Consider the following 21,421-nt stretch of genomic DNA (forward strand, 5'->3'; position numbering starts at 1 on the left):
AATACCCCCCCTTCAGGCCATTCTTGCCTCATTTGAGATTTCCTCAATTAATTTCTGGACTTGGAGGACCTTAATGATTATCATCTCTGGACTTGTTGGATTTCAGCCATCACCGTCTCTGGATCTGGATTTTAGACACTCATCTTGTGGAGCTGTATTTATTGGGAGTTTCCTATGAACTCTGGAATTTCAGTAATAAATTATGTGATGTCATTAAACATTAGAAGACCTTATCTGGTCTCTTACTTGGCTCATGAGGATTGTTTATTTAAGGGCACTAAGATAGAAGGAAATTGTATGGGTAACTATTTGACCCTCTGAAGGTTTGTTTTTTGTTTTTTTGGGGGATGAGTTGGTGGATAGTTGATCTTATCTCTGCTTTATGGCATGAGGATGGAGGGGGTATACCCTGGTTTATATGACCTTATTTATCAAGATGGGTCTATTTTGTAATGTCATCAGAGCTCTGGGAGGCGATATACATGCATTTTTCTTTATTGGTGCTCCTTTTTGGTTGACATCTGTTCCCTCGGTTGTAGTGGACATACTGGAGTGGGACAACTATTAAGTAGGTCCTGGCATTATTGGCCAACTATGGTTGCTACTGTGTTTAGATAGATGGGTATCTTATATGCCCTCTGTCTATACACAAGTAGTATGACCTTGTTAACATAGCCCTACTTATTGTGCGCCTTTCCTTTTCCTTTATCCACCTCTCCCCCTTTTTTTTTTTTTCTCTTTCCCCTTCGTTTTGTTCGGAGTGTCTTGATGTCTTGATTCTCATCCTGGCACCACTGACATGTGGAGTTAACTTCTCTTTCCCCTTCTCCTTGCTATCTGGGCTTATTAGGATCCTAGCATGAAAACTATATAACATGGATTTTTGTTTGTGGTTGCTTTATTATGGGCCGGGCTTTGTTTAGGGTTATTCAGTCCTCATGAGCCTGGAAATAGGGAGGTATACTGCTATAGTGTCGCTGGATTATATGCTCACATTATATGTACTTATATGTATGCCATTTTTGTATTGATATGCATTTTAGGTACCATGGATGCCATAGTTTTGTGATTTTATCATGTTTTTATTGTGTATAACTCTTTTGTATCAATAAAAATTACTTATTTCAGTTGTCACTTTAATTGGTGCAGTGTGCGCTTTTTTTGCAGTGGTGCTTTTTCTTTTCCTTTTTCTATTGTCATTATTCCACTGCAGCGGCACCTGGCCATATCACTGATGATGCTATCATGCACAGCTGAGTGCGCCCACAATTGTATCTTTTATTTTATATGTCATGTACCATTGACTGCAACAGAATCCCAAAGCATTATTTATCTACCTAAAAGCTTAATAGTTGGCGAGATGCTCTTTTCCTGAAATTCTGTGTCTTTTTTTCTCCCCATATACATTTAATCATTGTGGCCGCCTCATCAGTCCACATGACTTGTTTTCAAAATTCATCAGGCTTTTTTAGATGTTCTTTTGCATTCTTCTGATGCTGAATTTTATGTGAGGATGCAGGAGAAGTTTTCTTTTGATGACTTTTCCATGAAGGTCATGTTTGTGCAGGTATCGCTGAACAGTAGAACTACAGTATGTACCACAACTCCAGTGTCAGCTAAATCTTTCTGAAGGTCTTTTGACGTCAAGCGGGGGGGTTCTTATTTGCCTCTCTAGCAATCCTACGATCAGCTATCACTGACATTTGCCATGGTCTTCCAGACACTATCTTGACCTCCACTGTTCCAGCTAACTGACATTTCTTAATTACATTTTGAACTGAGGACAGGACAACTAAAAATGCTTTGCTATCTTCTTATAACCTTCTCCTTCTTTGTGGGCTTCCACCACTTTCATTTTCAGAGTGCTAGGTGGCTACTATTGGTTGCTGTTTTTTGGCACAAGGTTAGAGGAGGCTGGGTTTTTATAAAACTGGGAAATTTGTATCACCTGGCCTTTCCTAACTCTGATAGTGAACCAGCCATAACCCTAATAAGCTATTAAGGTGTGAAACATTGATCAAAGTTACCTGAGCACACAAATCTTCAAGAGTGCCCAAACTTTTGCATTGTCCCATTTCCTTTTTTTATTTTTGAAATTGTAAAAAATGACTTGATATACATTGCCTAAATTACAAAGGAAATGTGTCTTCTGTGCCTTCAAGCCTTTTACATTTAATCTTCAACTTGTTAAACTGTTCATAATAACAGTAATTTTGACAAAAAGTTCACAAACGTCTACTTGTCATTGTAAAGGACATTATTGCTCTATATGGGGGAGGTAGGGGAAATTGTAACTACAATAAATAGAACCAGAGCTAATATAATTACACAAAAACAACACTAGAACCACCATCAGTACATACACACCAGAACTACCATAAATACAGTAATATAGCACTACAACCACCATCAATGCATGAGCATAGCACCAGAACTACCATCAGTACAAGAATAGTACCAGAACCTCATCCTGTGTATGAGTACAGCACTGAAATCAACATCAGTGCAGGAGTACATCACTATAAAAACTATCAGTACAAGAATACAGCATCACAACCAATATAACTACTGTATATGAATACTGCTACAGACAAACCATCAGTACATGAATACATCATCAGAATTATCATTAATACATGAAAACACACTAAATCCACCATCAGTACATGAATACAACACTGGAAATATTATCAGTTTAATAATACCTAACTAGAATCATCACCTGTGCATGAATATAGCAAGAGAACATCATCATCATTATGCTTAGTACAGCGATCAGTTGCAATGTCAGTTCAGTTCCATATACATTAATAGAGCGCGAACCTACAACTCCCAGCTGGTTATTAACAATGGTAAAAAGATACTAAGAATTATATTTACCAGACATCATCAGACTGTGGACCAGAAATCAACCAAAATACTAATTAAATGCAGTAAAATATCACAAAGAAACATTTACATACAGGTACCTTATAGGTGACATTTTCTTTGATTGAAGTCATTCTCATCCATTTTGTCTCCATCCAGGCCAGACACTATAATGTACAGAGTGGCCATTAATATGGATACGCCTAAATAAAATGGGAATGGCTGGTGATATCAACTTCCTGTTTGTGGCACATTAGTATATGGGAGGGGGGAAACTTTTCAAGATGGGTGGTGACCATGGCGGCCATTTTGAAGTCAGCCATTTTTGATACAACTTTGTTTTTTCCAATGGTCAGAGGGTCATGTGACACATCAAACTTATTGAGAATTTCACAAGAAAAAACAATGGTGTGCTTGGTTTTAACGTAACTTTATTCTTTCATGAGTTATTTACAAGTTTATGATCACTTATAAAATGTGTTCAAAGTGCTGCCCATTGTGTTGGATTGTCAATGCAACCCTCTTCTCCCACTCTTGACATACTGATAGCAACTCTGCAGAAGAAATGCTAGCACATGCTTCCAGTATCCATTGTTTCAGAAGCTGCACATCTCGTATCTTCACAGCATAGCTAATTGCCTTCAGATGACCCCAAAGACAAAAGTCTAAGGGGGTCAATCCGGGGGATGTTGCTGGCCATTCAACTGGCCCACGACAACAAATCCACTTTCCAGGAGACTGTTCATGTAGGAATGCTTGGTCCTGACGCCCATAATTGATGGTATGGTGTGGTATATGGGGTAGAAAGATAGTGGGGCCATTCTTTAGCAATAGAAACCTTAATGCCACTGGATATCTAAAATTGCTACATGATGATGGGTTGCCCTCTTTATGCACTGAAGATGGCACATTCTCTGAGTTTTTCCAGCAAGATGGTGCACCACCACATTATGGGTGTCAGGTCCGAGCATTCCTACAATGAATCTGACCCCCTTAGACTAGCATTTTTTCTTTGGTGTTGCTATCAGTTTGTCAAGAGAGGGAGAAGAGGGTTGCATTGACAATCCAACACAATGGGCAGCACTTTGAACACATTTTATAAGTGGTCATAAACTTATAAATAACTCATGAAAGAATAAAGTTAAAACCAAGCACACCATTGTTTTTTCTTGTGAAATTCTCAATAAGTTCGATGTGTCACATGACTCTCTTCCCATTGGAAAAACTAAAGTTGTATCCAAAATGACCGACTTCAAAATGGCCACCATGGTCACCACCCATCTTAAGAAGTTTCCCCCCTCCCATATACTGATGTGCCACAAACAGTAAGTTGATATCACCAACCATTCCCATTTTATTTAGGTGTATCCATATAAATGACCCACCCTGTTTTTTACATCAATAGCTAATCTCTGCAGACTTAACTTTTATGCAAACTTCTGCACCATATCTTTTTATGGTGCCATAACAAATAGCAGTGTCATTATAGAGCTGTCTGAATAAATAATTGCCCTTCACAGCGTTCCCTGCACAAAATATATCCACCTTACTGTCCCTGTTACGGTAAAATGCATCTAATCAATCCAACTTTATTAACTACAACTGCCACACCATTCCACTTCATAAGCTACTACCGCCACACCATCCCCCTTGTCAGGGCCGGCGTTAGCACCAGGCAGACCAGGCAGCTGCCTAGAGCCCCCGCTCCCCCAGGGGCCCCCAGCCAGTGGCGTGCCGCTAATAGTGGCATATCACGCAGCCGCTATGGGGCCCCCATGAGTCAGGGGGGCCCCCAGCCAGTGCCGACTCCCACCCCGGATTCAATTGAGAGTATGGTGACTTTTCTCCAGTAGTGCAGGGGTGAATGAGGAGGGGGTGTATCTGGACTACATCTCCCGGCATGCACTGGACACGTCACTCCCGGAAGTATAGTGTGGATTGAATGAAGAGTCTGGAGCAGGTGAGGAGCGAGCGCCACTGCTGGGGGGAGTAGTCCTCACCTGGGGGGAGTAGGTCTCTGCCGTGATACCCGCGGCACTGCTGGTCCGTGGTGTGGGCTGCTACTCTCTGGTATCAGCCTCCTGCATTACTGGGCTGTTCATTAATAACTCTGTGTTTCCCCGGGAGGTAATGAGAAGTGCGGGATAATTCACATGCTGCGTTCTTCTGTCTTCTGTGCAGCAGTGGTTCCTCTGGTGGCAGGCTACTCTCTGTCACCAGCTGCTCCTCAAGATCCGTCTCCGCCATCTCTGGTTATTCAGGCTGAATAAACAGCAGATATGTTTTCTGTTTCTTTGTTTAATTCTTCTTTGTGGCCGAGAGATGAAGAACGAAGCCGTTGTTTGTTGTTACGAATGTGCAGTCCCCAAGTCTGCGTTAATTTTGCCGGAAGTTTTTTTTTAACAAGTGATTTTAGATCTGAGCATTTTGTATTTTTTTTAAACTTGCGGCTGTACATGATCAGCAGGGTGCACAAGGGGTTAATGCGGATGGGGGCAGCAGGACCGGGCACCACAGAGCGTGTCCAGCCCACGCTGCTGCCACCATGCATGGCATAATGGTGCTGTACTGCTGCAGGACGACGCGGCCACTGATGGCCCCAAGTAACAGGAAACGTCCAGCCCCTGTAATATCCCGGCACACTCCATCACCCTCTAATATTCATTATATAAAATATATCATAATGTGTCACCTGCAGAAGTACAGTTCAAAGCAATGATGGAGGAGAGAGCGTCAGCTGACGCTCCCTCTCCCATTATTCCCTTCTGCCTCTGACACTGCGGGTGCGCCATGACGTCACTTCATCGTGCACCCACTGTGTGCCAGGCAGACTGCAGCCGCTGAGACCGGAGTCGAGCCTGAAGCAACGCGGGCAAGAGGAGGAGAGGTGAGGATTTCATTTTTATTTTTTTTTTAAATATATCAGTGAGTAGTGGACTGTGGGGCCATTCTCGGGGGGGGGGGCTACATTATATTCAGTGGGGGGCTGTATTATAATCTATGAGGGAGGATTGCATCATACTCATTGATGGGGCTACATTGTATACTATGGGGAGGTGGGCTGTATTATATTCTATGGAGGGGCTACATTATATTCTATGGGGGGGCTGTATTATATTCTATGAGGGAGGATTGTATCATACTCATTGATGGGGCTACATTATATTCTATGGGGGGGCTACATTATATTCTATGGGGGGTTGTATTATATTTATTATATTTTATGAGGGGTAAATGCATCATACCCTATGAGGGGGCTACATTGTATTCTATGGGGGCTGCATTATTTCTATGGGGGGGCTAGATTATATTGTATGGGGGCCTCATTATACTTTATGAGGGGGCTACATTATATTCTATGGGGGGCTGCATTATACTATATGAGGAGGGCTACACTGTATTCTGTGGATGGGCTACATTATACTATATAAGGGGGTGCATTATATTATATGGAGGGGCTGCATTATACTCTATGAGGGGGCTACCATATATTCTATAGAGGGGCTGCATTATACTTTATGAGGGGGGCTGCATTATATTCTATGAGGGTTACATTATATTGTATGGCGGGGCTGCATTATACTCTGAGGGAGCTACATTATATTCTGTGGGGTGGCATTATGCTCTGTGGGGTGGCTGCATTATAATGTATTGAGAACTATAGGGAATACAATATACTATATGAAGAGCTATGGGGTGCATTATACTATGAGAAGTGAATTGTAATACATGGATGACTATGGCGGTGCATTATATTATATGGAACACTACCAGAAGTGTATTATACTATATGGAGGACTGAGTAGTGCATTATACTATATAGAGGACTGAGTGTATTTTAATATATGGAGGGCTATGAGGAGTGTATTATACTATATGGAGGACTATGGGAAGCGTATAATACTATAGAGGACTGATAAGTGTATTTTAATATATGGAGGACTGAGGACTATAAGGAGTGTATTATACTATATGGGGACTATAGGGAGTGTATTATACTATATGGAGGACTATAGGGAGTGTATTATACTATATGGAGGACTATAGGGAGTGTATTACGCTATATGGAGGACTATAGGGAATGTATACTATATGAAGGACTATGGGGAGTTTATTATAATATATGGAGGACTATGGGGTGTATTGTACTAAACAAGCAAAATGCTGCATATTCATCGAGTGATTGGATTGTTGATGCTGGAACAAAAATCATTGTTCTCAGCAGCACATCACCGATGTAAACTGTAGATGTGCTGCTGATGACATGATACTGTATGGGGACAGATTGATCTATTAGTGATTGTTCTGTTCTCATCATTCTTTCTCCGTTGGTGTCGAACGACTTCAATATTATCGATCACACTCGTTTATCGGCCTGAACACAGCGCACGTAAATACAACAAAAATGCTTCTGTGTGATGTGCAATATGTTAGCATTTGGGGCCCCAATTTAAACTTTTGCCTAAGGCCCCTCTTTGCCTAAAACCGGCCCTGCCCCTTGTGAACTATAATGGTAACACGATCCCTCACATGAGCTATGATCTTCACACTGCCCCTCATATGCAGCATGACCTCCACACTGTCCCCACTTCACACTTTCCCCACACTACTATTTCCTCTCACACTCTCCCTATCGCTACTTCAATCCAATATCCATATTGCTCATCAAAGGTGCCCCCCTCTGCAATCTTCCATGTCCTTTTCACACATTGTACGCCGCCATGATGACCTCTCTCTATACTGTGCCCTTTCTCACCTCCCCCTTGCATATTGCCACGTCACGCTGCTACATGTTGCTTTTGCCCCTCCAGCGACAAGGCTAATATATTCAATTGTATTCATGCCTAAAACAAGTCAAAATTGTTGAATACAGAAAGCAGGGAATCAGCATTCTACCTGTTCTACAAATGAGCTGTCAATTCACTTTTGAGAACCCTCCTAGGGGCGGCTAAATACCTCCCTCAGAAAGACACCTCAGACCTCTGCTTTGGGCAATTTGCTCATCTGGCCTCATAGCAGAAGCGGCCCTGGGTTGTAAAGCCAAGAAAAAAGCTAATTACGGAGACAGTTTTTCTTACTTTATGGCTTGTATGCAGCATCATTGTGGACCATGTGGACCGCAAGTTATTTGTGCCTCTGCTACAATCGAGTTACAATTACATTGAAACTGATATGACATAGCTATATGGATTGTGAGCTGTCAAAACGATATGTTGTTATGATCCACAGCTGGAACTGAGGCTGTAATTTAAATAAGGTATATTGGGCAGGGCAGAGACAAGCAGCAGGTGGCCTTCAGAGATAGCAAAATAATGAGCGCTACTTCTGCTGCATTGTTAATGCACTGTCACTTGTCACAGAGCCAAAGACTTTTAGTGTTTGGCAGATGTCAATGTAATCAATCAGCAAAATAACTCAAAAAAAACAAATATCTAAAGCCAGGAAAGATTTGCAGGAACGGGAAGATTTTATTACAGATATGTGGTAGGATGTGGTGCTGAATTTGCGCTAAGATCTATACATGTTGAGAACACGTTTATGGAATAAAAATGTGTAGCACATGTATCACAAATAAAAGCACAAATGATTAGTGGAGAAAGGAAAATAATTGATTGGCCTTACAACAGCTACCATGCTAAACTTTAGGATTCAAAGTGGGGCACATTGTGAAACTTTTGCCTTGTAATGCAAGATAGCAAGATGGAGATATTTGCACATAATTTATCATCGTGATAAACAGGAGTAGCTAGAAGGGTCCTATAGCAAACTTTTCAGCTTCCACACATCACTGCTGAGCCCTCCTGCAGTGTTGATTGCTCTGATGCCTAAATCTCCATCTTCCTCCCACTCACCACCTCCATCCCCTTCTACAGTGCACTTGCTCCTTCAGTATATGCATTTGGTAGCTCTGCATGAGGACCCAGTGCAGATGAGAAGAGGGTGTTAGAGAGTGCTGAACTGCAGGCAGGCTCGACGGGGACAAGCACATGCATTTGATTCTCACACACAATTCTAGTTTGTTGTATATGTACTGTAGCAATGCAGATGGTAAAGTCCTGGATGGGAGATATGTGTCACCAAGGTAGCTAGCCTCGGTGATGTAAGTCCAGAGATGAAGCCTCAAGCAATAACAGGTTGATGAGAGGTTTTTTTTATAGGTACCAAGTTTGATGTACGGGTTTTAGGAGAGACCAGAAGAGCTTGGGTGGTAATGGATGCTCCCATATCTCCAAGCCAGGCTTTCCAGGTAATATTTAAGGTAGCTGAGCTGTCTCAGAGCTGTCTGTATGTGGGAAGAAATAGAGACCTATAGTGTTGGCAGTCTCAGCCATAAGATCAGAGGGAGATGACTATAATCTTAACTGTTTAGCTCACCCTGGTATTTGTTGCCTGGTGGTGCGTGAACTGTTTATTTCTTCTGTTATACCTTTATGCCCAGAAGCGGTGTATTGTTTTGCAACCACTGGAGTTTTATGAAAGCAATAAAACTTCACATATTTGGACCAGACCACATTGCCTGTGTGAACACCATCGACTGCCAAAGAGCGTGAAATCCCTACACATTTTTGAAGTTTGTAGGTGTAAGAAGGTTAATAGAAATACATGATAGCCTTTAATTACAAAAATTCATGAAGAAAGGTCCAATAAAGTATATTACCAAAATGGTGGATTTTCTGAACTACATGTAGTGGTTCCATTGCTCTACAATAAATTGATGCATGACCGCTACTATGTTGCATATAATATATTTATACTGCAAAAAAGCTATCTAGGTTTTGGAGTAGTTATTAAAATGTGTAAAATCCTTCCATTTGGTAACATTTAAGATCACAAGTAGATATTTTTTCAAGAAAGCATTTTTATTGCACATTCAAGTTACCATTATTTCAAGTTTATAGATCTAAATCTTAGATTTTTCCTCCTAAATGACATTTTTCAACCCTCTGGTGGCTTACAACTGAACAGCAGCCCAAGGTCTGGTCAACCTTTTGCAGTCTATACGGCTTCTCTTACCCACATGAAGGCTCTTCTCTCCTCTCTCATTCGCAGCCCATTTAAACCCTTGGAGATTGCCTGTATCTTGTTCTCTTTCATCAGCGCAACAGCTCACACGTTGACTTCAACAATGCCGAGTGCTCGACTTCCCTCCCTCCTCCTGTACTAGACGACGGCAGAACAGACTCCTGTATATAAAATAGGCATTTGTCACCACCATCTGCAGCTAATGAAAGCCAGTGATAACCCCCTTGGGCGGCCTGTCATAAGATGTGATGGGTTTGAGAGCTTCTGTTTATTCGTATCATCTTCGACCTTCTTTGCGGAGAGGGAAACTCCAAAACGTTTAGAATATTAAAGAAACACAATTGCTGAGGCCTTATTTCGCAGACAGTTTTGTGGATTTTTTTTTTTTCATTTTTCCATTTATATCTCAGAAGTGTATGAAATTAAGACTTTGATTGTCAAAAACATATGTAGATTTATTTTCATCTTATCTATTAAATATTTAAGCTTTGCTATTGAGATTAATGATTATTTTTGATAAACTGGAAGATTGTGAGGCATTCACATAAGCTTCAACCATTGTCTCAGCAGCAATTTCAACAGTTGTACTTAAAAATCAGCTGTGTGGCACCAACTGTGGCACCATATATCTGGTCCAACCCCCTGCTGTTTAGTTTGCAAAAGAGAAGACTGAGAGGAGACTTAATAGCTGTCTACAAATATCTAAAGGGCTGTCACATTGTAGAAGGATCAACTTTATTCTCATTTGCACAAGGAAAGACTAGAAGCAATGGGATGAAACTGAATGGGAGGAGACACAGATTAGATATTAGAAAAAACTTTTTGACAGTTAGAGTGATCAATGAGTGGAACAGGCTGCCACAAGAAGTGGTGAGTTCTCCTTCAATGGAAGTCTTCAAACAGAGGCTGGACAGACATCTGACTGGGATGATTTAGCGAATCCTGCTTTGAGCAGGAGGTCCCTTCCAACTCTACAATTCTACTAGTGATGAGCGATTCTGCAGAAATTCAAATTCATTCGTTCCATCGAATATGAACAGAAAAATTAATTTGCATCAAACATAATCAAACCAAACTGAATATGTCTCAATATGATCTGGCGTCTCTATAGACCCTCAGAACATAATACATGTAGAATTTAGAGAAAAAAATTACACTCTTCTTCCCATTCAGTATAGATGAGCAGATCGGATCAAGTATCATTCAATTTTCCACGCAAATTTGAACATTTTGAATTTCGATTAAAAATGGCCAAAATTGGTATCAAGACTAAGTCCCATGTGTTGCACAAAATATCTGAATATCTGAACGACTGCTGTTAAAAGTGCATTTACAATAAAACTCGAAAATTTGTGAGGTCAGTAACGACCTGAAGTATTTAATATGTATAAAAAACGAATCTGAACTGTGAAAGTAGGTTAATGTGTATGTACAATGTGAGGCTAGTTTCACACTAGCGTTTATTCCACGCAGCGCACGGCGCCGGTAAGCCCCGCCCCTGCTGGCTCCCTGCCCGCCCCATCCGGTCATTGCCGCCTACTAGCACACATGGACGCTTGCGATCTGCGCACCCTATCTTTAGCATAGGGTGCGCAGATCGTGCGCTGGCCGTGCGCTAGTAGGATTTTGGCGTGCGCTGCGTACTTTTGAAGGTGTGCCGAGCGCGCCGAAATGCAACATGCTGCGTTCGGCGCACACGGGCGCACCTTCAAAAGTGCGCAGCAAAATCCTGCTAGCGCACGGCCAGCGCACGATCTGCGCACCCTATGCTAAAGATAGGGTGCGCAGATAGCAAGCGTCCATGTGCGCTAGTAGGCGGCGATGACCGGATGGGGCGGGCAGGGAGCCGGCAGTGGGCGAGGCTTAGCGGCGGCCGTGCGCAGGCCGTCAGTGCGCTATAAAGCGCAAATGTGAAGCCGGCCTAAGTGCATATTAACACATGACCATTAACCAGAGAAAACAAAAGCAAAAAACACAAATTTCCTGAACTAAAAAGTAAAAAATTAAAAATAAATTGCAGTTTATTTTTTACTTTTTAGTTCAGGATATTTGTATTTTTTGCTTTTTGTTTTCTCTGTATTTAATATGTAGCCTGACTTGGTGCAAGCTGCTCTACCTAGTGGGTGTAAAGGACCCTCCAAATTGTACCCTCTCACATCTATGCAGACATCTGTCCTTGGGTTGTGTCAATGGAACAGCAGTCAAATGAAAAAAGGGCAATGAAAAAGTTAAAGTCTAGGGTTTCAAAACAACCGTTTAAAGTCCAGAAGATCAGGTATAGACGTGGGACATGATAGAAATAAAACAATATGGGGTCAAGCTCAATGTGCATTGAAGGGATTAATCAGCAGTGTAATAAAAGTACAAGATCGGGGTAAGAACAATTGTCAATTCGAAAGAATGCGATGCAATAATTGTCATGAGACCGATGACATTATTTTTGTGCATTACATGAATACTTTTTGTTCATCATGTGAAATAAGGCTCGAGTAATTATGTGTTTTAAAATAATGTGTATAAAGAAAGTCAACGGAATAACAGGTCCAAACATTTACCATTATTATTATTCATTTACATAAAACGCGACACTTTCATCTGTAAGCACTTAACCATTAATTAATAGTTATAATTAGTGTCAACTGTATGGTAACATAACCCAATTATTTGCAAATATTTGTATTGTTTGTATTCACTTCTTATACAGTATATATTCCTGGCATCCCGTACTTCAGAACCGAGTAAGTTCCCAATCAGAATCAAAGGATTCTATGGCCTTCAGGCCTTGTAGGACACACAAATGGCCTATTTAACCAGTGAAAGGAGAACAAGGTGTACTGTACTAAGAACCCTAAGAAATCAGTGGACTATTCTTTCTTTGTGACCGTTTGATAAAATTCATGATAATACATAGTGTTACTAGTCACGATACAGACAGAATGAAACAACAGATCATTTACCATTACTTATTTTCCTCGTAGTCTTTGACTTATAATTTTTTTTATGGAATTATTGGGAAACCATAATAAATTATGATGATTATAAATGATCCTTGTCTACAGCCCATGATTCTGATATGAAGACATCACTTGCATTCACTAGAATTTGTAAAATGATGATAATTACAGTCATAATAATCTGTTTCGTAAAGGAGTTTCTTACATTTTTTTATTGACGGGGCAAAAAGTGCTCTTTAACAGACTGTCCTGGAATTTTGGGATGGTTGGCAACTCAGTTTTTTGCCAACCCTAATTACTCTTTCTACTTCTTTGCACACATTTGACTTTTTATTATTTAAAAAGTCTGAAATTAAGTCTAAGTTCCAAATATTAGCGTCTATCAAGGTACCATGTACAAGGATTGTTCAGTAAGACAGGAGATTTGATTCTAGTGCTAACCATGTTAACTTCGTTACCGATAAGGCACAAAGCTTACCAGTTACAAATAATAGCACACATTTTAGCGGTTAGAAGAACTCAATATACCTTGTTATACTCAGGCACTAAAAAGGCAGGTGCAACGTCTTTCCCTAACTAGTTCTACTATACTTGACTACTTAACAGCGCTTGTACAACCACAGAGCCCAATCACAGAGCCATGTGGCAACAAGCCACAGCATAACATGTCTTCACTAACAAAGGAACCCACCTGCCTTTTTTTTTTTTTACAGATACAGTATTTAAAGTGAGCATGTCAGCAGGAATTGATTAAAATGATGCCTGGGCTGAAGAAATCTGTCTTGTGGTTCTTGTGTGATTAGTGTTAGAAGTTTTCAGTTAAAGAGATTCTCGTGCTTTGGGGCGGTCTGTAGACAGCGTCTTTGCTTCCTGCTCTAAGCTAGAGAAACCAAGGAAATATCTGCCCACAGGCCACCCCAACGCACAAACAGTCTGTCTCTATGATTAGAAACTTGTTTCTGCTTCACGATGGACTTGTGGGCAAGTCTTTCCTTGGTTTCTCTGACTTACAGCAGAAAGATGAGACTGCCTACAGTCCCGCTCCGGAGCACGGGCATATCATTGGCTGACAATGTCTAACACTGATTACACAAGAACCACAAGGTGGATTTATTTCACCCCAGGTATTATTTTAATCAGTTTAACACTGCCAACCTGACAGTGTCTGTAGTTTTCTTAACTAACTCTTGATGACAGGCTTGCTTTAATTAAGTTCAGCAAAGTTCTTGAAATTTAATTTGGGCAGATTCACTCAACTATGAGGAAGATTAGTTACATTTGGGGGAAAACAAAGGGGCAAGAAAGGGGGTAAACTCATACTTACCTCTCCTGGACCTTCACCATCTGCGTCTTGCCACCACTGCCACCTCCGCTCTTTATATTATCTTCTGACCAGCACCTCTACCTTCTTCTTTTCCCTACCGATCTTCTAGTGGACATCATCACTGCTGACTAGTCCCAATGTGTTTCCCCTAAAGGTTCTGTGAGAGAAGAAGGAAAAGGTTCCTTCCAAAATACTGGGCAGGGAGCAAAAGCAAGGCAGGTATTGAGAGTGCTTGATTCATGCAGGCTGAATCGATAATTATTTGGAAGCTCCAAATGAAATTTATTAGTGTGTAGAATTGTTTAAGATTTATACTACAGATGCTGTGTTAGGGTTGGCGGACTGCACTTTATTAGTTATTTTATTTAGTGCGATCGCAAACCGGAGTCCATTGCGCAGAGATGTTAACCTGCTGCTAATGAGCAATGATGGAGCAGTGCAGCAAGCGATCACAAAGAATACACGGGGTTAAACATCACCCTGTGTGGACTGAGTGCAGATTACCCTACTCTAATAACTTCTCAGAGGGGTGAGCACTAGCCGCGGAATACCAGCTCAGCTAGACGCCGAGTGTCAATGGAAATAACACTAACTACAACAGCTCCACAGAGTGGCGCAAAAATACAAGTACCAAGCTCAGCTAACTGCTGAGTGGTACCAAAAAGGTGTGTGCTATGCCCAAAACAAAAGGGATAAAGCTCGTGTGTTTGACTGTGCCCTGTAAACAGCCCGTGCTAACAGCGCATGTGGCCAAGACAGGCGCTAGGCCAAGCCAAGGAAAAACCTGCCTCTCTAGGTAAAACTAGACAATCACACAAGCCAACAGAGAGGCAGAGTCTCCACCCTCACATACACAACCGCAAATGATCTTAGCACACCACCGGACGCCCCAAAGATCCTTTTAAAGACTGCGCATAAGTCCAATTAGACAAAACCTTGCTTGCGGGCCAATCTGGAGCCGGCACAGGACCTGACCAGCTGATGACCCACCACCAATGCGTAGTCGCCACCTCACAAGCATTCTCAGTAGAGCAAATCCTGGACTTAGCCTCAGGAATGACTGCTCGCTGCTGTCTATTGTTAGTTACCATAGCTGAACCTGGAGAGGCAGTGGTAAAATGCGCTCAGTCCGAGTCTGAGCAAGACGCTGAAACCAACGTCTTTGCTGAGCAGCATCAACTGCAGTCGAGACTGAATGGGTGACCACAGAAGAAGATAAGGCTTGGGATCTACCCTGTGCAGAGGGAGAATCCCAACGCCTAACATGCTGATGTTATAATTGTCGCACTACAGCTACATGGCCATATTGATGTAAAAATAAAAAAGTTATAGCTCTGGGAAGGAGGGGAGTGAAAACCAAAAATGCTAAACTGAAAAAAGCTCCGGGGTTAAGGGGTTAAAGTAATGCCTTAAAAAAGTGTGTTTTTTTTTTAAACATGAAAAATAGCAATTTGAGACATCACCCTTTTCCTCCAGTATAAGTAAAAGCATGCAAAAATGTTTACAATATTTTGTATCTTCTAGGGATTACTAAATCCTTTCAAAGTACAATATTACACAATTTCACCTGCATTGGAGGTAGAAGTGAACATTCTTAAAGTGACTGTCCTGTCTAAAATGAAAGACTGCAGTCCTTCTGTGTGACTGCAGACTTGTGAATTCTCCAAGCCCATGCAGCGTGCACTGCAAGGATTTGCTGCTCTCTGCTCTGGGAACAGAGGTCAAGTATTCCATATGAATACTCCCAGGCAGAACTCATCTAGTGGGCGTGGCACTGCTCAAGACACTTGTATTAGCGAGGCCATGCCCACTAGATGACCGCACCCATTAGATAGGTTCTAAAGAGGAGTAGGCAAATCACATACCTTACCTCCAGGTCTCGGGGCACAGAATGATGCATGTGCTAGAAGGATTCACAAGTCACACAGAGCGACTGCAAACTTTCATTTTAGACTGGACAATGCCTTTAACTATTGGGCCCCAGTGCATCGGCTTCAGTTGTAACAATGGTATGTCCATCTCTGCTCAGCATTCAGAGTACTGCTAGATCTACAGCAAAGAAAACAGGGATTTTATCAAAACTGTACTAAGCATCTCCAGAAGTTTTACATCAATCAATCATGGTCTCTTTCTCTATACCATTCTGCTATCTGATCAATCAGGGTATAATTGGTTCACCAGGGTCAGCCATCAATGACTGGGTGTGCCCTCTGCGCAACAATAGGTTGTCAACCTCTGAGGCAAGGATGGGCAACAATAGTAGCATTGTAGGGTGAGGCACCATCCATTTTTGCTTCTTCTATGATAATAAAGTGGTATGGTAATAGGTTGTTAACACTTGGTGTTACTGATCAGCTGGACACTATTATTATTTACCACATGATTGTGTTTGATAAGAAACTGTATATATAGACTTATGAATTCTGACTGCCAATCTGCCCTTTCTGGATCAGACTGATAATTGCTGAATGAGAGCATTGTTTCCTACATATGCATTTTGCACTATTTAGTGGATGATCCTGAGTTATTTGGATGCACTTAGCACTTTTATGTTTTTGAGATATTATTGTGACACCAACTTGCAGTCTGGTTTTTGATTCCAATGACCAGGGCCTAGGGTCAGCCATCGGTGAGCAGGGATGCCATTTGCGTAACTATAGGGTGCTAACCTCCATGGCCAGGCAAGGATAAGTCAGTGACTAGTGTTGAGCGATACCGTTCGATACCCAAAAATATCGTATCGGATGGTATCGCCCGATACGAAAAAAATATCGGGTATCGCCGATTCCGATACCGGAAGTCCCATTCAAGTCAATGGGACTTCCGGTATCGGAATTAAAAAAAGGCCTTTATTTCCTTGTTGGCTAATTCTACATAATTGAAAACAAATAAGAATCATGTAGAATGTATTGTGGGAGGTGGAGGAGACATTAAAAGCATAGTGGTTTATTCAAATCACATGGCATAGCATTAATTCCAATTTTTTTTTTCAAGACGTTCGGAGTTAAAAAGATATTGACTATGTTAACTTTTTTATATTTAGTCAGATATGTATGTTTCACAACTTCCATGCTCTTCCCCTTCTTTTGTACTTCTCCCACACTTTCTCCTTCATGATCCGCAGCAGTAGCATTTTTTTCATCAACTTTTTCTTCACCTTATTCATCTTCTTCTTCTTCTTCACCTTCTTCCCATTATTTTTTTTTTTCCATTCTTCATATTCTTCTTATTCAGCTATTATTAATTTTCACATGCTATTTCTTCATCTTCTTCCTATTCTTCTTTTTCTTCATTTTCTTATGGTGACAGGCATTCCTGTAGTACTTATCTATAAAAGTTAAGATTACACCTTACGTTCTGCCTGTCACAAAAGATTTACAACAGGATTTGTCCGTGTTCAGTTTGGCCTGCAGCAGCAGGCATTTTCCAGGGGCACCACGAGGAGGAACGGACTCACCCCCATTTACTGCTTAGTCTACTTCTGCTTATAATTTTGATTTCTTCTATGCTGATTTTTTGTCTTATGCTTAATGTTCTTCTGCTTTTGCCTCTTCTGCATCTTGTTCTTCTGTCTTTTGTTCTGTATCTTGGTGGTTGTCTTCATGCGAGAACCAGCTGACAGTACTGGAACCCGTAGTGGCAGCAGAAGGAACAATAGCCAATGGCACTACTGAGGAACAGCTGACGGTGCTGGACCCCGGTTACTATGCAGGAGGTACCTGTGCTAGAAACCACTACCAAGGACCAGCTGACGGTGCTGGACCTCGGATACCGAGATGGAGGCACCTAGGCCAAAGGCTGTGGCGAGAACCAGAAGACAGTGCTGGCACCCGGATGGGTAGCAGAAGGAACAAGAGCCAATGGCACTACCGAGGACCAACTGACGGTGCTGGACAACGGTTACTAAGCAGAAGGTACCTGTGCTAAAAAGCACTACCAAGGACCAGCTGACGGTGCTGGACCTCAGATACCGAGATGGAGGCACCTAGGCCAAAGGCTGTGGCGAGAACCAGCAGACAGTGCTGGCACCCGGATGGGTAGCAGAAGGAACAAGAGCCAATGGCACTACCGAGGACCAACTGACGGTGCTGGACCACGGTTACTAAGCAGAAGGTACCTGTGCTAAAAAGCACTACCAAGGACCAGCTGACGGTGCTGGACCTCGGATACCGAGATGGAGGCACCTAGGCCAAAGGCTGTGGCGAGAACCAGCAGACAGTGCTGGCACCCGGATGGGTAGCAGAAGGAACAAGAGCCAATGGCACTACCGAGGACCAACTGACGGTGCTGGACCACGGTTACTAAGCAGAAGTTACCTGTGCTAAAAAGCACTACCAAGGACCAGCTGACGGTGCTGGACCTCGGATACCGAGATGGAGGCACCTAGGCCAAAGGCTCTGGCGAGAGCCAGCAGACAGTGCTGGAACCCGGGTGGGTAGCAGAAGGTACCCATTGAAAGCAAAGTAGCCAGGCCGGAAGCCGGCCGCAGTTACCGAAACCCACAGTCCTACAGGGGGTCCCTGTCCCATTGGCACTACGGATCCAGCCTTCAGTGCCAGTTCCCGCAGCCCACATAGGAGTCACCTAAACTGCAGGCACCGTAGAGTCGGCTAACCCGGCCGCAAGACGACAGGACAACGGATTGGTGGCATAGTGACCTTGACACTACCCGGAAACAGCAGGCGTGCTGGAACCAGGCTGGGCAACAGGGAGTCCCCGTGCCAAAGACACTGCCGAGAACCAGCTGACGGTGCTGGAACCCAGATGAGTATCAAAAGCTACAAGAGCCAATGGCACTACCGAGGAACAGCTGACGGTGCTGGACCACGGTTACTAGGCAGGAGGTACCTGTGCTAGAAAGCACTACCAAGGACCAGCTGACGGTGCTGGACCTCGGATACCGAGATGGAGGCACCTAGGCCAAAGGCTCTGGCGAAAACCAGCAGACAGTGCTGGAACCCGGGTGGGTAGCAGAAGGTACCCATTGAAAGCAAAGTAGCCAGGCCACAAGCCGGCCGCAGTTACCGAAACCCACAGTCCTACAGTGGGTCCCTGTCCCATTGGCACTACAGATCCAGCCTTCAGTGCCAGTTCCCGCAGCCCACATAGGAGTCACCTAAACTGCAGGCACCGTAGAGTCGGCTAACCTGGCCGCAAGACGACAGGACAACGGATTGGTGGCATAGTGACCTTGACACTACCCGGAAACAGCAGGCGTGCTGGAACCAGGCTGGGAAACAGGGAGTCCCCGTGCCAAAGACACTGCCGAGAACCAGCTGACGGTGCTGGAACCCAGATGCGTATCAAAAGCTACAAGAGCCAATGGCACTACCGAGGAACAGCTGACGGTGCTGGACCACGGTTACTAGGCAGGAGGTACCTGTGTTAGAAAGCACTACCAAAGACCAGCTGACGGTGCTGGACCTCGGATACCGAGATGGAGGCACCTAGGCCAAAGGCTCTGGCGAGAACCAGCAGACAGTGCTGGAACCCGGGTGGGTAGCAGAAGGTACCCATTGAAAGCAAAGTAGCCAGGCCGCAAGCCGGCCGCAGTTACCGAAACCCACAGTCCTACAGGGGGTCCCTGTCCTATTGGCACTACGGATCCAGCCTTCAGTGCCAGTTCCCGCAGCCCACATAGGAGTCACCTAAACTGCAGGCACCGTAGAGTCGGCTAACCCGGCCGCAAGACGACAGGACAACGGATTGGTGGCATAGTGACCTTGACACTACCTGGAAACAGCAGGCGTGCTGGAACCAGGCTGGGCAACAGGGAGTCCCCGTGCCAAAGACACTGCCGAGCACCAACTGGCGTTGTTAGAGCCCAGGGACAATCATGATGTAGGCCGAGGCCTACTTGGTGGTAGTTTTAGATTGTTTGTAGGCTACAACAGACTGTCAACGTGCTCCAATTAGGCATCTGTCTCCATTCTGTTTCCAGGATTTCACGTGACCACCAACACCGCCAGTTTATGCATACAGTAGCCGTCTGCCCAATCCACACGTGTTGCTGTGTTACTGGGATTCTGTAATGTCAGCAGATCCCCTGATGTGTGTCTGCCACTGTCTCCTGCTCTGTCCACCTTCCCACCGCTTGCAGTGGGAAGGTGGACAGCGCAGGAGACAGTGGCGGACACATATTGGGGGATCTGCTGATGTAACAGAACCCCAGTAACACAGGAACACGTGTGGAATGCGTGGACGGCTACTGTGAGCAGGAACTGGCGGTGTTGGAGGTCAGGGGAAATACTAGAGACAGAGTGGAGACAGAGGCCAAATCAGAGAATGTTTAAATCTGAAGTAGTTACAATTTGGAGGCAGCAGCAGTTTGCCCTCCACACAGCAGGGGATCAGCTGACGTTACTGACCCCCACTTTCACATGAACGAGTGTGTTTTTCTGTGTTTACAGCACTTCCGAGCACCAACTAGCGTTGTTGGAACCCAGGGACAATCATGGTGCAGGCCGAGGCCTACTAGGAGCGAGGTGTAAAGCAGAGGTATTTTGACTTTGGAGGGAGCAGGACACTTTGCCCTCCACACAGCAGGGGATCAGCTGACGTTACTGACCCCCACTTTCACATGAACGAGTGTGTTTTTCTGTATGGACGGCACTTCCGAGCAACAACTGACGATGTTGGAGCCCAGTGATAGTCATTTTGTAGGCTGAGGCCTACTTGGAGGCAGGTTAAGATAAGACATTGTTTGAATTTGGAGGCAGTAGCAGTTTGCCCTCCACACAGCAGGGGATCAGCTGACGTTACTGACCCCCACTTTCACATGAACGAGTGTGTTTTTCTGTATGGACGGCACTTCCGAGCAACAACTGACGATGTTGGAGCCCAGGGATAGTCATTTTGTAGGCTGAGGCCTAATTGGAGGCAGTTTAAGATTGTGACGTCCGCCTGCGGGTCTGGGCTGCAGCCAGGCAACACCCCGAGAAACACTGATACCCTTTACCCCTATACAGGGATCTGGATTTATACCAGAGCCCAGGAGGCGCTGTCTGAATAGGAGCAGTGACCAGAGCAGGACGGTCGCCAGAAAGGTGTTCCAATACAGGACACAAACGTGGAGATATGCGAGTCTAAACCAGTCGGGCAGCAATGGTACAAAAACGGTAGACAGAAGCAGAGTCAGATTCAGGCCGAGAGTCATAAACCAGGAGAGTAGCAGAGGTACAGAATCGTTAGGCAGAAGGAGAGTCAGAAGTCCAGGCCAAAGTCAGTCAGTCAGAAAGCAATTCACACAGTA

This window comes from Dendrobates tinctorius, unplaced genomic scaffold (genome assembly GCF_039654945.1).
Source record: "Dendrobates tinctorius isolate UK_male_01 unplaced genomic scaffold, ASM3965494v1 ptg000049l, whole genome shotgun sequence".
In the NCBI taxonomy this organism is placed as follows: domain Eukaryota; kingdom Metazoa; phylum Chordata; class Amphibia; order Anura; family Dendrobatidae; genus Dendrobates; species Dendrobates tinctorius.